The sequence below is a fragment of the Alosa pseudoharengus genome, unplaced genomic scaffold, assembly GCF_046254945.1.
Source record: "Alosa pseudoharengus isolate Yale_2024_CS ecotype anadromous, Long Island Sound unplaced genomic scaffold, YU_APseudo_1.1 YU_APseudo_1.1_scf_3, whole genome shotgun sequence".
Taxonomy (NCBI): domain Eukaryota; kingdom Metazoa; phylum Chordata; class Actinopteri; order Clupeiformes; family Clupeidae; genus Alosa; species Alosa pseudoharengus.
In genome coordinates, this window is record NW_027468718.1 from 1,380,272 (window position 1) to 1,394,098 (window position 13,827).

Below are 13,827 nucleotides of genomic sequence, written 5' to 3' on the forward strand. Positions count from 1 at the left end.
GGATTGTGTCAGATGGTGTTCTGGTGTTGGTGATTACAATTTCCTTGGTTTTACTGATGTTGAGCTGAAGGTAGTTGTCAGTGCACCATTGTGTGAGGTGGGAAATGGAGTCTTGGTATGCAGATATGGAGTTATTGTCATTGAGTGCAAGTACAGCAGTGTCATCAGAGTATTTGAAGTGTGTGGTGATGGGTGTGGGACTGACGCAGTCATTGGTGTAGAGGGTGAAGAGGAAGGGGCTTAGGACACACCCCTGCGGGGCGCCGGTGTTAATTGTGGTGAGTGGTGATGTGACTGCACTTATCTTGACGGCTTGTGGTCACTGAGGAAGTTGTGGGTCCAGTGGATGAGGGTCGGGGGGACGTGCAGATGGTAGAGTTTGTTGATCATCAGGTGGCGTTGGATGGTGTTGAAGGCAGAACTGAAGTCAATGAAGAGTAATCTGGCGAAGTTTGTAGGTGTTTCAAGATGTTGGAGGAGGGAGTGGAGGAGACATGCCATAGCATCCTCCGTCCCTCTCCTGGCCTTGTAGGCAAACTGGTGGCTGTCCAGCTGTGGGCTGACAACTGGGAGGAGGGTTCTGAGGATCAGTTTTTCCAGACATTTCATGATTATTGAGGTGAGTGCAACTGGCCGGTAGTGGTTGAGTTGGGAGGGGCGGGGTTTCTTGGGTATTGGTATGATAGTAGATGTTTTCCACAGCACTGGTACAGTAGCGGTTTTGTATGACTCGGCAAACAGTGAATAGATGATGGGGGAGAGCTCAGCTGCGCAGTCCCTTAGCACCCGGGCAAGGATGCCGTCTGGAACCGGAGCTTTCCCAGGCTTGCATCTCCTCAGCTGCTGAGTATAAACACCAGACACACAATACACACACATACAAACACACACACTAATATGCAAACCTGTGTGTTTTCCCAGAAAGGAATCAAGTTTGAGATTTTCCTGAATGACGAAACTGAAGATCATCCAGAAGAGAGAGAGGAGGAGGACAGGAGAGAGATGAAGGAGAGAAAGAGGGATGGAGAGAAAGAGATGAAGGAGAGGAGCGATAGAGAGAGAGAGGAGGTAAAGAAACAGCACTCAGGGTTCCTGCGCAGTGTGGGAAAGAAAAGAGGATATGGACAAATATTTCAGAAATTTGAATTTTGTATTTTATATATCATTTACGAAAAACTCTCTTTAATGTCAGTGAAAGCAGCGTTTTATATACAAACATAAACACAAACAAACACGACCTCACAAACAAACACAAACAACATATACACAAACAAACCCAACCTCTGCGCTGTGCAATCGCTGACTACCTTTAAAAGTTGAACATCTATAACGTATAGGCCAATAATGTATAACGTATATATAACGTATAGGCCAATAATGTATAACGTATATATAACGTATAGGCCAATAATGTATAGCGTATATATAACGTATATATAACCAATGAGCTCAAAATAGGAACATTTTGCTCCAGGACTCCAGAGCCAAGCAGTGGACTTTATGCACGGAGGGCTCTTAAGCCAGCTCATTTATGTCAGGTGGAGCGTTGTGTTGTAACTGGGTGACAGGTGGAGCGTTGTGTTGTAACTGGGTGTCAGGTGGAGTGTTGTGGGTGTCAGGTGGAGCGTTTTGTTGTAACTGGGTGTCAGGTGGAGCGTTGTGTTGTAACTGCATCTTCTGAATTGATTATGTGTTGAATCTATCTAAAAGCTAAACCATTGTGTGCAGATACATGTGCACTGATATATTGTGTAGCATTGCTATTCTACATCAAAGCTAGTAGATTATATGCTTGCATAGCATTCAGGGTTTCCGTTGTCCGGTAATTACCGGACATTGGCCGGAAAAAAAATTAAATGTCCGACAAAATTAAATCTCTCCGGTCAAATTGTCCGATTGAAATTGGCTAATAATCCCGTCCCCTAACGCAATCTGAATTTGAGAATAAGCCTTAATATGTAAGCCTATATTATACGTCCTCTGGCTATGTTTTAAAATGAACAGGCTCTACCGTTTGAAAAGTAAGCTATTAAACAACACGCATAACCTATGCTGCATTTCAAATAGGAAGCGCATGCTTTAACGTCCATGTTAAACAACGAGTGAGGCGGTTCAAACATGGCCAGGCCCAGGCAGAGTAGCCTTAAAAGTTCACTATATTCAGAGGCCAGACGCGATGGATGATGATAAATTGGTAACGTCTAAAGCCTCAGATGTCCGGTCAACTCCACCACCACCAGATAAAAAACAGAAGTGTCGGGCGTATCTGTCAGAATCAGTGACATTGGAAGTGGAGTTGCGGGGGGTGCGGCCGCTCCAAGACACTGTCATTCTCCGTGTACACTGGACATGCAAAGTGTTCTTTACCCAAAGCATACAGTAGGCCTATGCGTTCTCTGTCTATGATCTGCAGGGTTAGGGCCTCCTCGACGAGGCGATTACTGTTCCTCGGATAATTTCTGGCAAAATTAAACGGTATCATTGAACCGCGGCCGAAAGAAAAAGAAACTAAACATTTCCCAGAATAGGAAACATTTCTTAATTTATTGTTATCAAATAAAGAGGCATAGCATTAGGGGGTAGTGGTGTGAGCGCTCATTCTTGTGTGTGCGCATCTGTGTAAGTTAAACAGTCACCACTGGAGATAACGTGGGTAGCAGCAACAAACAACGTAGCCTTTTTAAAACAACGAACGAAGCGGACTCTTGCTGTCCATGAAAAGATACTGGCTAGATCTTGTTAGGCATGTTTAAGTTAGGCTAATGAACATGTTGCATTCTATACAGCCTGATTATGTCATTCTTTAAGCTACATAGCCTGTCTCCAGTTTTCCTCAGTTTGACTTATTAAGAAGGGATAATAGGATATTTGACCGGCATATCATCAAAATGTCCGGAAAACGAAACCTCTGCCGGTCACTTTGACCGGCACCATTTTTTTCTAGCGGAAACTCTGGTAGCATTGCTATTCTACATAAAAGCTAGTAGATGGTATGTTTGCGTAGCATTGCTATTCTACATCAAAGCTAGTAAATGGTATGGTTGTGTAGCATTGCTATTCTACATAAAAGCTAGTAAATGGTATGGTTGTGTAGCATTGCTATTCTACATAAAAGCTAGTAGATGGTGTTTTTTTGTAGCATTGCTATTCAAAGCTAGTAGATGGTATTTTTGCGTAGCATTGCTATTTTACATAAAAGCTAGTAGATGGTATGTTTGCGTAGCATTGCTATTCTACGTGAAAGCTAGTAGACGGTATGTTTGCGTAGCATTATTCTCCATAAAAGCTAGTAGACGGTATGTTTGCGTAGCATTGCTATTCTACGTGAAAGCTAGTAGACGGTATGTTTGCGTAGCATTATTCTCCATAAAAGCTAGTAGACGGTATGTTTGCGTAGCATTAGGGCTGGGATGATTACCGTAATACCGCATACCGCATTACCGTAATACCGTAATACCGCGGTCAGATGACGCCTACCGCCTCGTCACTGCCATCACCACAAAAAAGAAATATGTGAAACATCGGCCTGCACATAGTGCGTAATATCATGATGTGTAATGTGAAACATCGGCCTGCACATAGTGCGTAATATCATGATGTGTAATGTAAGGATGTGTAATGTGAGGAGCCATCTTATTGGCCTGCACAGAGTGCGTAATATCATGATGTGTAATGTGAGGAACCATCTTATTGGCCTGCACATAGTGCGTAATATCATGATGTGTAATGTGAAACATCGGCCTGCACATAGTGCGTAATATCATGATGTGTAATGTGAGGAGCCATCTTATTGGCCTGCACATAGTGCGTAATATCATGGTGTGTAATGTGAGGAACCATCTTAAGACATGGATTCAAGGTTTTCGAAACAAAACTTCAAAACTTATCATCAAAAGATGAAGCAAACCCGACCTTTTGTGTTTGTGTTGGTGAGCGCAATGTTCCAGCATTCTGTTTGTGTTTACTATGTGAGAGTAGGGGAGAACTGGCACAATCATAGCACTTTTCTATTCTCTCCGTTCAAACTCCATTTACATAAAGACGTTAGAGTTGAAAAGCTGTGAAATTTGGCCAGAAAGTCCAAACACACACACATACACCAAGTGTAAACACTTCCTCAAGGTAAAAACACACACACACCAAGTTGAGTTAAAAACACACACTAATAGTGTCAATTATTGGCATTTGCTTTTACTTTAATTGTTTGTGTTACATTTTTGTTATCATTTAAATAAATGTTAGCCTATATAATTGTAAGTTTAATCACAATCATAACTAAAACAGTATTTGTATGTATTTAATATATATTAAACTCATACATACACACACATTTGTCTACCCCAATAGCCTGTATCTGTTGTTTTATTGTTCAGCTGTTTCTACTTTTGTCATTTATCAACATTGTGTGTGTGTGTGTGTGTGTGTGTGTGTGTTGTGTGTGTGTGTGTGTGTGTGTGTGTGTGTGTGTGTGTGTGTGTTGTGTGTGTGTGTGTGTGTGTGTGTGTGTGTGTGTGTCCAGGTGGATCCCTTGAATCAGACTCTGATGTTTCATGCTGGAGAGAACCTGAGACAGAAGATATGTGGTCTGGATGGAGAAAGGGAGGAGAGAGGGGGAGCGAGAGAGGAGAAGAGAGGGAGAGAGAGAGAGGAGGAGAGAGGGAGAGAAAGAGAGGAGGAGAGAGGGAGAGAGAGAGAGGAGGAGAGAGGGAGAGAAAGAGAGGAGGAGAGAGGGAGAGAGAGAGAGGAGGAGAAAAGGAGAGAAAGGTGTGTTTGGCCCAAAGAAGTTCCACACACTTTGCTTAACGCTCTCGCCCTCAAAGACCTGACTACCTGCTCCAGCAACACGACAGGTGAGTTACACACACACACACACACACACACACAATCAATCAAAGTGCACAATGTCAGACTTTTACACACACACACACTCTCAAATGCAAACAAATTCAGACTTTCACAAACACACGCACACACTCTCACACACACACACACACACACACTCACACACACGCACACTCTCTCACAGCCCGTCACACACGCACACACACGCATACACTCTCACACACGCATACACTCTCACACACACATACACTCTCACACACGCACACACTCTCACACACTCTCACACACACACACACTCTCACACACGTACACACGGTCACTCACACTGGTACACACTCTCTGTATGTGTGTGTGTTGCAGAAGAGCTCTTGGAAGGAGAGGAGGAGTGTGTGTTTGAGAGAAGACACTGGCGAGATGGACCCCCACACACACTCTTACACGCCCTGGCCCACGCACCCCTCACACACTCCTCCACCCTGGGGTCAGACTGCACAGGTAGGTCACACACACACACACACACACACACACACACACAAACACACTCACGCACTCTCACACACACACGCACTCTCACACACACACAGACACATCACTCACACACATCACACACACACACACTCACACACACACAAACACATCACTCACACACACACACACACAAACACATCACTCACACACACACACACACACACATACACACACACACACACACATACCACTCACCAAAGCCTTCATAGTAGAGATGCGCGGTTCGCGGTTACAGCCGCGGACTCTGCGGTTAAACTGCGGATCGGGCGGATGTCATGAAGAAATATAATATTTTAATTAAATTCGGGCGGGTGGCGGTTGAACCAATCAAATGAAAAAAATATAGCCTATACATTGTTAAATTGTGTTACCTACATCCGAAAAAAACGAGCACACTTTGAAATAGTCAAATTTTCCTCAGGCAGTTTGGCCTAGTTGCTTCTATGCATGCTGCTTTGTTTAGGCCTAGGCTACTATCAGAGATGGTGTTGCGGAATTGGTGTATTCCGATGTTTCACTGAGCAACCCCTCACGCACGCACACACACACACACTAAAGGTAACAAAAAGTGTAAATTAAGTAGCCTATCGTAGCCTACCAGCATTTTTTCATCTCCAGTGTACAATAAGAAAGTATAGGCTACAGTGCAAGTTGACCGATGATTCATCTCCCATGTCGCGTCTCGTTGCAGAGCCTTGGTAGGCCACTAAGCAAATCTGCAACCTATGAGCCCAGCTGCCAGTATTGGAGGAGGCTTAAACATCTCATAGATGAGACTGCCAGGGTTATTTTGTTTAGATATTATATATAAAACATATAGTCATTGTAGCCTACCATTCAGGGAATAGGCATTTAAAAGAGATTATGGAGTGATATGACTCAGAAATGACATCGGGCAATGGCAGTGCGAGATGTTCAGAACGTAAGAGTCTTCAGAACAGGCTTGTCATAGTGTCACCCTGACATGACAGTGCGTAAAGTAGCCTATAATGTGAATGACTTGATATTTTATTAAGGATTTCTTTATTTTTGCAAAAAATAAAGTACAATAGGCATTAATTAGTAGGCTAAATAGCAGCATGTTGAAATGATGTGCCAAATTGCGTTTTGTATTACAATGATAAAATTGTAGGCTACAGGCCGATGTGCGTTTTATTTGGAGACTGTTTTGCGAGACAGAGACCGAGTTTGCGCTGATATTCTGGGGATAGGCTACAACATAGCCAATGTAGGACTTTAGCCTTTTAATATATTTGCTGCATTGGATCAGTCTTTCTAGAACAGGCAAGAGCTTTCTAGCCTCACGTCAGCAGCACCGCATCACCAATATACATTAAAACAACCAGCGGATGGCGGGCGGGTGCAGTTTTGAAAATTGGTCAAAAAACGTTGGTGCGGATGGATGATAAGTTTTGCTATGCAGTTACGGTTGAAACAATAGCCCATCCGCGCATCTCTACTTCATAGGTATAAAAGGGAAAAAGACCCCACAAATACTCACACTCTCCCTCTCTCTTTCCCTCCCTCTCTCTCTTTCTCTCCCTCCATCTCTCTCCCTCCCTCTCTCTCTTTCCCTCTCTCCCTCCCTCCATCTCTCTCTTTCTCTCCCTCCATTTCTCTCCCTCCCTCCCTCTCTCTTTCCCTCTATCCCTCTCTCTCTCCCTCCCTCCCTCTCTCTCTTTCCCTCTCTTTCCCTCTCTCCCTCCCTCCCTCTCTCTCTTTCCCTCTCTCCCTCTCTCTTTCTCTCTCCCTCCCTCCCTCCCTCTCTCTCTCTTTTCCCTCCCTCCATCTGTGTGTGTCAGTGAGAGTGGGGGATAGAGCTGAGGAAGAGGATGAGAGGGGAGGGGATGAAGATGACTCTGACCTGGATGAAGAACGTTTGGAGCCCACAACTGATGATGATGATGACGACACGTGAGTCTACGGAGACACACACTCACAGATACACACAGATATACACACTCACACACAGATACACATATGCGTATACACACACACACACACACACAGTAATGTTTTTGTGTCTTGTGTTTATTATGTTTGTTTGTGTGTGCATGTGTGTGTGTGTGTGTGTGTGTGTGTGTGTGTGTGTGTTTGTATGCGTGTATGTGTGTGTGTATGTGTGTCTGTGTGTGTGCGTGCGTGCGTGCGTGTGTGTGTGTGTGTGTGTGTTCTCTGTCAGTAATTTTGAGGAGTCTGAGGATGAGCTGCATGTGGAGGTGGCGGAGTCCATGATGAACCTCTTCACCCCTGAAGATGGACAGAGCGACGGAGAGGGAGAGAGAGAGAGAGAGGGAGAGGAGGATGAGGAGGATGGAGGAAGGAGAGAGAAGGAGGGAGAGGGAGAGAGGAGAGAGGGAGAGGAGGATGGAGGAAGGATAGAGGGAGAGGATGAAGAAGGTGTGGGAGGGAGAGAAAGGAGAGAAGGATTTAGGAAGGAGAGGTAGAGGAGGATGAAGAGAGAGAGAGGGAGGAGAGAAAGAGAGGAGGATGAAGAGGGAGAGAGTGAGAGGAGGATGAATAGAGAGAGAGGGAGGAGAGAGTGAGAGGAGGATGAAGAGAGAGCTGCAGGTGGAGGACAGACGAGTGGGGAGAGGAGGAGGACTGAGCAGACACCCACCAGAGGGGCCCGACTTCCATCGTCCGTCCCCAGCGCCAGTGGCCACTACTGGGCAGCAGCAGGCAGGCGAGCCCCAGGCTCTAGGCCTCTGCAGTTAGCTGCTGTGCTAACAATGGCTGAATGCTAACCTCTGATACATCTACAAGCAATGCAGTTACGGGCGCATTGCATCAGCATCAATCCTAAAGATCTATATGTTTATGACTCACCTGTCAATCATAAAGATCCATATGTTTATGACTCACCTGTCAATCCTAAAGATCCATATGTTTATGACTCACCTGTCATGCTAAAGATCTATATGTTTATGACTCACCTGTCATGCTAAAGATTAATATGTTTCATGTTTATGACTCACCTGTCAATCCTAAAGATCTATATGTTTATGACTTACCTGTCAATCTTAAAGATCTATATGTTTATGACTCACCTGTCAATCCTAAAGATTCATATGTTTATGACTCACCTGTCGATCCTTATGACTCACCTGTCAATCCTAAAGATGTTTATGGCTCACCTGTCATGCTAAAGATCCATATGTTTATGACTCACCTGTCAATCCTAAAGATCCATATGTTTATGACTCACCTGTCGATCCTTATGACTCACCTGTCAATCCTAAAGATGTTTATGACTCACCTGTCATGCGTGTAACTTACGCTCATGTAGAATTTGAAAGATATTTGTTATGCCCATGGAGGTCCTCTGTTTGTTATGCCTCTGGCTGCCATGGTGACTGAACTGATTGCTGGTTATGTGTTTGTTATCCCTCTGGCTGCCATGGTGACTGAACTGATTACTGGTTATCCCTCCGTCAGTCTGTGAGTGCAGCTCTACATGCTTTTGCCCTTTATGTTTAAGGCTCTTCATTAAACTAATGTCCTCTATGTTTAGGGCTCTTCATTAAACTAATGTCCTCTATGTTTAAGGCTCTTCATTAAACTAATGTCCTCTATGTTTAAGGCTCTTCATTAAACTAATTCACTATAACGGCTTCATGGACTGATCAGGTGCTCAAAGTCTTTGGGGGTCAAAGGTCAAGCCTGTATGGTGTCACAGATGACATACTGCTCAAACACATTGGGGTCAAAGGTCAAGATTGCATGGTGTCACAGATCAAAGATATATAATAAAGGCTAGATGTCTCGTCAGCGCTGCTGGCCAATGGAGGTCGACCTCCGCACCTGGCGGCCATCTAGCCACAGTCAGCTCGCTTATTCATAACATTGTGTTTCAATGGTGCATACTTTTTAAATAGCCAAAACTTGCTCAATTTTCTACTGATTTTCAAACGGTTTGTTATAAACGTCAGAGATGTAGTTATGTCACTGCATACTTACAGTTATATGCAGAATAATAGCAGTGTGTTTTTAAAAAATGAATAAAGGTTAAATCCTTAGAATAGCTGTTAATTCCATAATATCAATCCATTGGGTACACTGCACATTCAATTTCAAATCAAAACATGACCAAAATGTATCAAGTTTGTGTTATACCTTTACAGAAAGTGTAGAAAAAGAAATGTTAGGCTGTTAAAAAAATAGCAGTGTTTGCATTTTTCTTTACAAACTCAAACATTTACTGTATAAACTGAAAAATGTCTCAAGATTTTGCTTTACTTTGAATCACTGCACTAATATCTAGTTGCATTACCATTATTTCTGATAGTCTAGGTCCTGGGAAAGATTTGTATGCACTTCATTTAGCGGAGAATATCTCAACTGTTATAGACTAATATGACCCCATTGAACAACGTGGGATGTGTGCCAAAATCGCTACCCGGGACGAAAGTCCTGAAAATGACCACAATAGGTGACACTATTATCACATTATAGGTGAATGGGACTTTTTTTCCCTTTATAGATATTCTCATAAACTTCTACCAATTTAATCTTCATAATAAGAGAAATACTTTTTGTATTACACTTTGTCTTAAAAATAAAATAAAATATGCAAATTAGCCAATATCTCATTAAATATGCGTACATAAACTCTTCAAGTTTATTCCCTGTGTTGCAAGGTAAAACTTTCAACTTTTTCTCAACAGAGTCCAGGTATGGGGATTATAATGAGAACTCATTCAGTGATAGGATTTTTACAACTATTGCCTCCCTTACATTTGCAGTACTTGCAGCAATGAATACCAGCTACCCGACAGGGACAGCCATTCTTGTGTGTACACTTGCCACACGAGCAGGGATCTGGCAAACCTTCAGGTTTTGAGATTACAATCTCAGGGACTAATAAACTCCCCTTTCTTACAAAACCATAAGCATCTGCATTTAAGATCGAGGTGGCATCTGTAAATGGTGCTTGGACCCAAAGCTGCTGTTAGGCTCTTTGTATACAGTATGTTTTCTTGCATTAGTTGAGGTGCAAGCGGTCCTCTCAAAGTCCATCTTAATTGGAGTGCCAAAAACGTAATATTACGTGGGTCTATCACAAGGTGGCAGTCTCGCCAGGTCTCGCTGATCACTTCCCGGAAAGTTTACACAAGTAAGTAACAGGCAACACTTCATATTTCATGAAAGACGTTATATCTCCATTTCTAGAAAAAAACAGCGATTTTGATGAAAACTAGTCACTGGGATTTCTCAGGAACAGAGGCGTGTAGAAATACACGGTTTGCACCCACCGAGAGCTTAAAGTCTCACCTTTTAATCGAGCTATTGTATGTGTTCATAGCTATAACACAGAATATGCTGTGGCTGTACTGTACTGTGGCTGCACTCTCTGTTAGATGTGGACAGTTGAAGTTGAGGATCAGAGACGAGTGGTCTGGTTTGCGGACAGTGTTCAGAGCTGCAAGTTTGGTTGATATTTTGCTGGTTGTATTGCACCCAGTCAGCGCATGTAGTGCTGGGAGACACTGTATGAGCTTGTCTCCCAGCGCTATGCAGATATCATGAAGTGGTAATATTGATCTGTTCACTCCTGAGTTGCGGATGAGCCAGAGCTCTTGGAGGCCAAGATTTCTCCAATTGACTGTTGTGTGGTATAATAGGCACACAAAGACATCTGTATCACCTGATGACCGTGTCAGTTAACCTGACCCTAGCCAGATGATTTTCGTTCCGCTTAGCTCCGCCTAGCTTCACTCACATTCATCTGGGACCTCTTCCATTGAGAGTGATTTCTGCAACCGATTTTATGGTACAGTCAATCAGGACGTAGGGCGGGAGTTTCATAGATGTGACATAGCGTAGAAGCGACGGTTATCAGCGTCACGGGTTGACTTCGATGTGAGTGGTTGAAGTAGCACGTCAATAGATGACGGACAAGTGGCTTATTCAATCATATGCAAGCAATTTTTGATTAGGCCCAACCTTCTGAAGCAACACTTCAATGGATCGGTTCCAGATGGATGAGTGGAGCTAGGCGGAGCGAAATTCATCTGGCTAGGGTAAGGTTAAGTGTCAGTTGTACTGGTCTTAAATCTCTCGCTTCGTCGCTCAGTTGGATCATTAATAGGTCTCTGCTGAGATGGCTCAGATTGTTCTAATGGATGAGTTGTGCAATCAGCCTTAGCCATATCCCTTTGTAATGTTCTGTAGCAGGATTTGGTGTGGTATTTTATGATATCTTGCTCTTACACTGTCAGTTGAAGAACCCTAGCAGTTCGAGTGTCATTAATCTTTGTTTGTTTGGCAAGCGAAACAATAACACCCCTGCCAATTTCACCACTAGAGAGGTACTCAGATTGCTTCTTCTTCTGGCATAGGATGCACTCGTCAAGATTGATATACTACTGTTAGGTTGCTCAAAAAAGCTAGATTTAATTTTTTTTTACCATAAAACATTTCCTACTTCAAACAAAAGTTGCCTTAAACATGACATGTCACTTTCTATTTTTAACCCCCATAATCCACAGATACTGTAAATTGAAATGAATTAATCTTACCATGTTTCCTGCTGTAGCCCAGTCAATGAAGTATTAGCTATGTGACACTGTATGGATAAGTCGTTCTCTCACTCTCTCCAGGTCATTTGATATTTTGTAAAATAAGGTTTCAAATATGAGTAATTGGTATGTACCAACTTATCTATTATTTGGGAGGAATAACTTCATGACATCAAGAAACTGTAACTTCATCAATTTGTCTGAGACTATGTGATCACATGTTGTGATGACATTTTCCCCATTTTGCAAAATAAAAGAAAACACTAGCAGCTAGTTAGCTAACAAACTGTAGTTAGCTAGCTACAATACACACCAAATTAAATATAAAACTGATACAAATTCATTATAATTAGTTAAATACACAAAATTACAACTCATATGATAATGACACATAATAAGTGTACACAGCAACACAAAGAATAAAGAGTAGATTGCCTTACTTTTCTTGATATCACAAGTCATCTTGCTTGACAGCCATGTGCTCTGCTATGATCTCAGGTCACTATGGCTGCCAAGTAAACTTTTGTTGAAAAAAAAAAGTTGTGGTGATGACAGCAATATTTAGAACAGATAGGAAATGTAAGCTTTTAAAGTATAGGTTAATAAATAACTGGCAATTCTTGTTTGTTGCTAGTTGTAGGCTATGTGGTTGACTGTTTTTTAGCCATTTTCTTTATATCAAATCAGAATGCTTACACTGTTCTATGACCTTACAATCATTGTCATTGTGAACATTGTGATCACCTCAGAAAATCTATAGCTTCAAGGGTTTATGTACGCATATTTAATGAGATATTGGCTAATTTGCATATTTTATTTTATTTTTAAGTTAAAGTGTAATACAAAAAGTATTTCTCTTAATATTAGGATTAAACTGGTAGAAGTTTATGAGAATATCTATTAAGGAAAAAAAAGTCCCATTCACCTATAATGTGATAATAGTGTCACCTATTGTGGTCATTTTCAGGACTTTCGTCCCGGGTAGCGATTTTGGCACACATCCCACGTTGTTCAATGGGGTCATATTAGTCTATAACAGTTGAGATATTCTCCGCTAAATGAAGTGCATACAAATCTTTCCCAGGACCTCTACTATGACAGTCGACCAACTACTGGCACCTGTGAACAGGTATTCCAGCCCAGGACGATTGAACTACACTCCATCACGTCAATCTTGTTCGTCTGGAACCAAGACTTTGCTCGCTTACTGGTGTGTTTTGGGTCATTGTCTTGTTGAAACACCTATTTCAAAGGCATTGCCTCCTCAGCATAAGACAACATGGCCTCTTCAAATATTCTGATGTATTGAAACTGATCCATGATCTCTGGTGTGCAATAAATAGGTCCAACACCACAGTATGAGAAACATCCCCATAACATGAATTGTGCAGCACCATGCTTTACTGTCCTCAGTGTACTGTGGCTTGAATTCAGTGCATGTGGGTCGTTGGACAAACTGTCTGCGATCCCCATCGTGATTGCCAAGTGCAACATGTGTTGTGCAACACACATACAAGGTCTAAACATGCGACAAACTGATAATCAGTAGGCTATACAGAATATCTCATTGTTATTGAATATCCAAAAGAGAACAGTTTTGATCAGCTCTCAAAAGTTAGAAGTTAAGTGCACTGAAATACCATTCTAATAGTAAAAGTAATACCTTTACAAGAAGCCTATTGCCTATTTCATGAAATATTGATTTGGTTTATTTTTACATTTCATAAGACCTGGAGGTAAGACCCAACCCTCTCATATACTGTATACATAGAAACCAATTTTCCATTATAGTCTATGGTAGTCAGTGTCAAATCAACACAATTGCTTAGAGATGTGTGAAACCTGAGCAATATTTAATATGAATAAGGAGCAAACTATGAAAAAACATACTACCACAGAAGAACTACAGAGTGGTAGCCTACAAGAATCCGATAAC

The 13,827-nt window shown here is 42.2% G+C and overlaps 1 long non-coding RNA gene across 1 annotated transcript in view; it reads left to right on the top strand.

Annotated features, from left to right (window-relative positions):
* The window catches only part of LOC143099526 (uncharacterized), a 25,617-nt gene extending 20,286 nt beyond the window's left edge, over positions 1-5,331 (top strand). Inside the window, exons 4-6 of the long non-coding RNA XR_012981634.1 lie at positions 922-1,068; positions 4,520-4,850; positions 5,203-5,331. This is a non-coding gene — a long non-coding RNA (uncharacterized LOC143099526). The remainder of the gene's footprint in view (positions 1-921; positions 1,069-4,519; positions 4,851-5,202) is intronic.
* Positions 5,332-13,827: the final 8,496 nt, after the last annotated feature.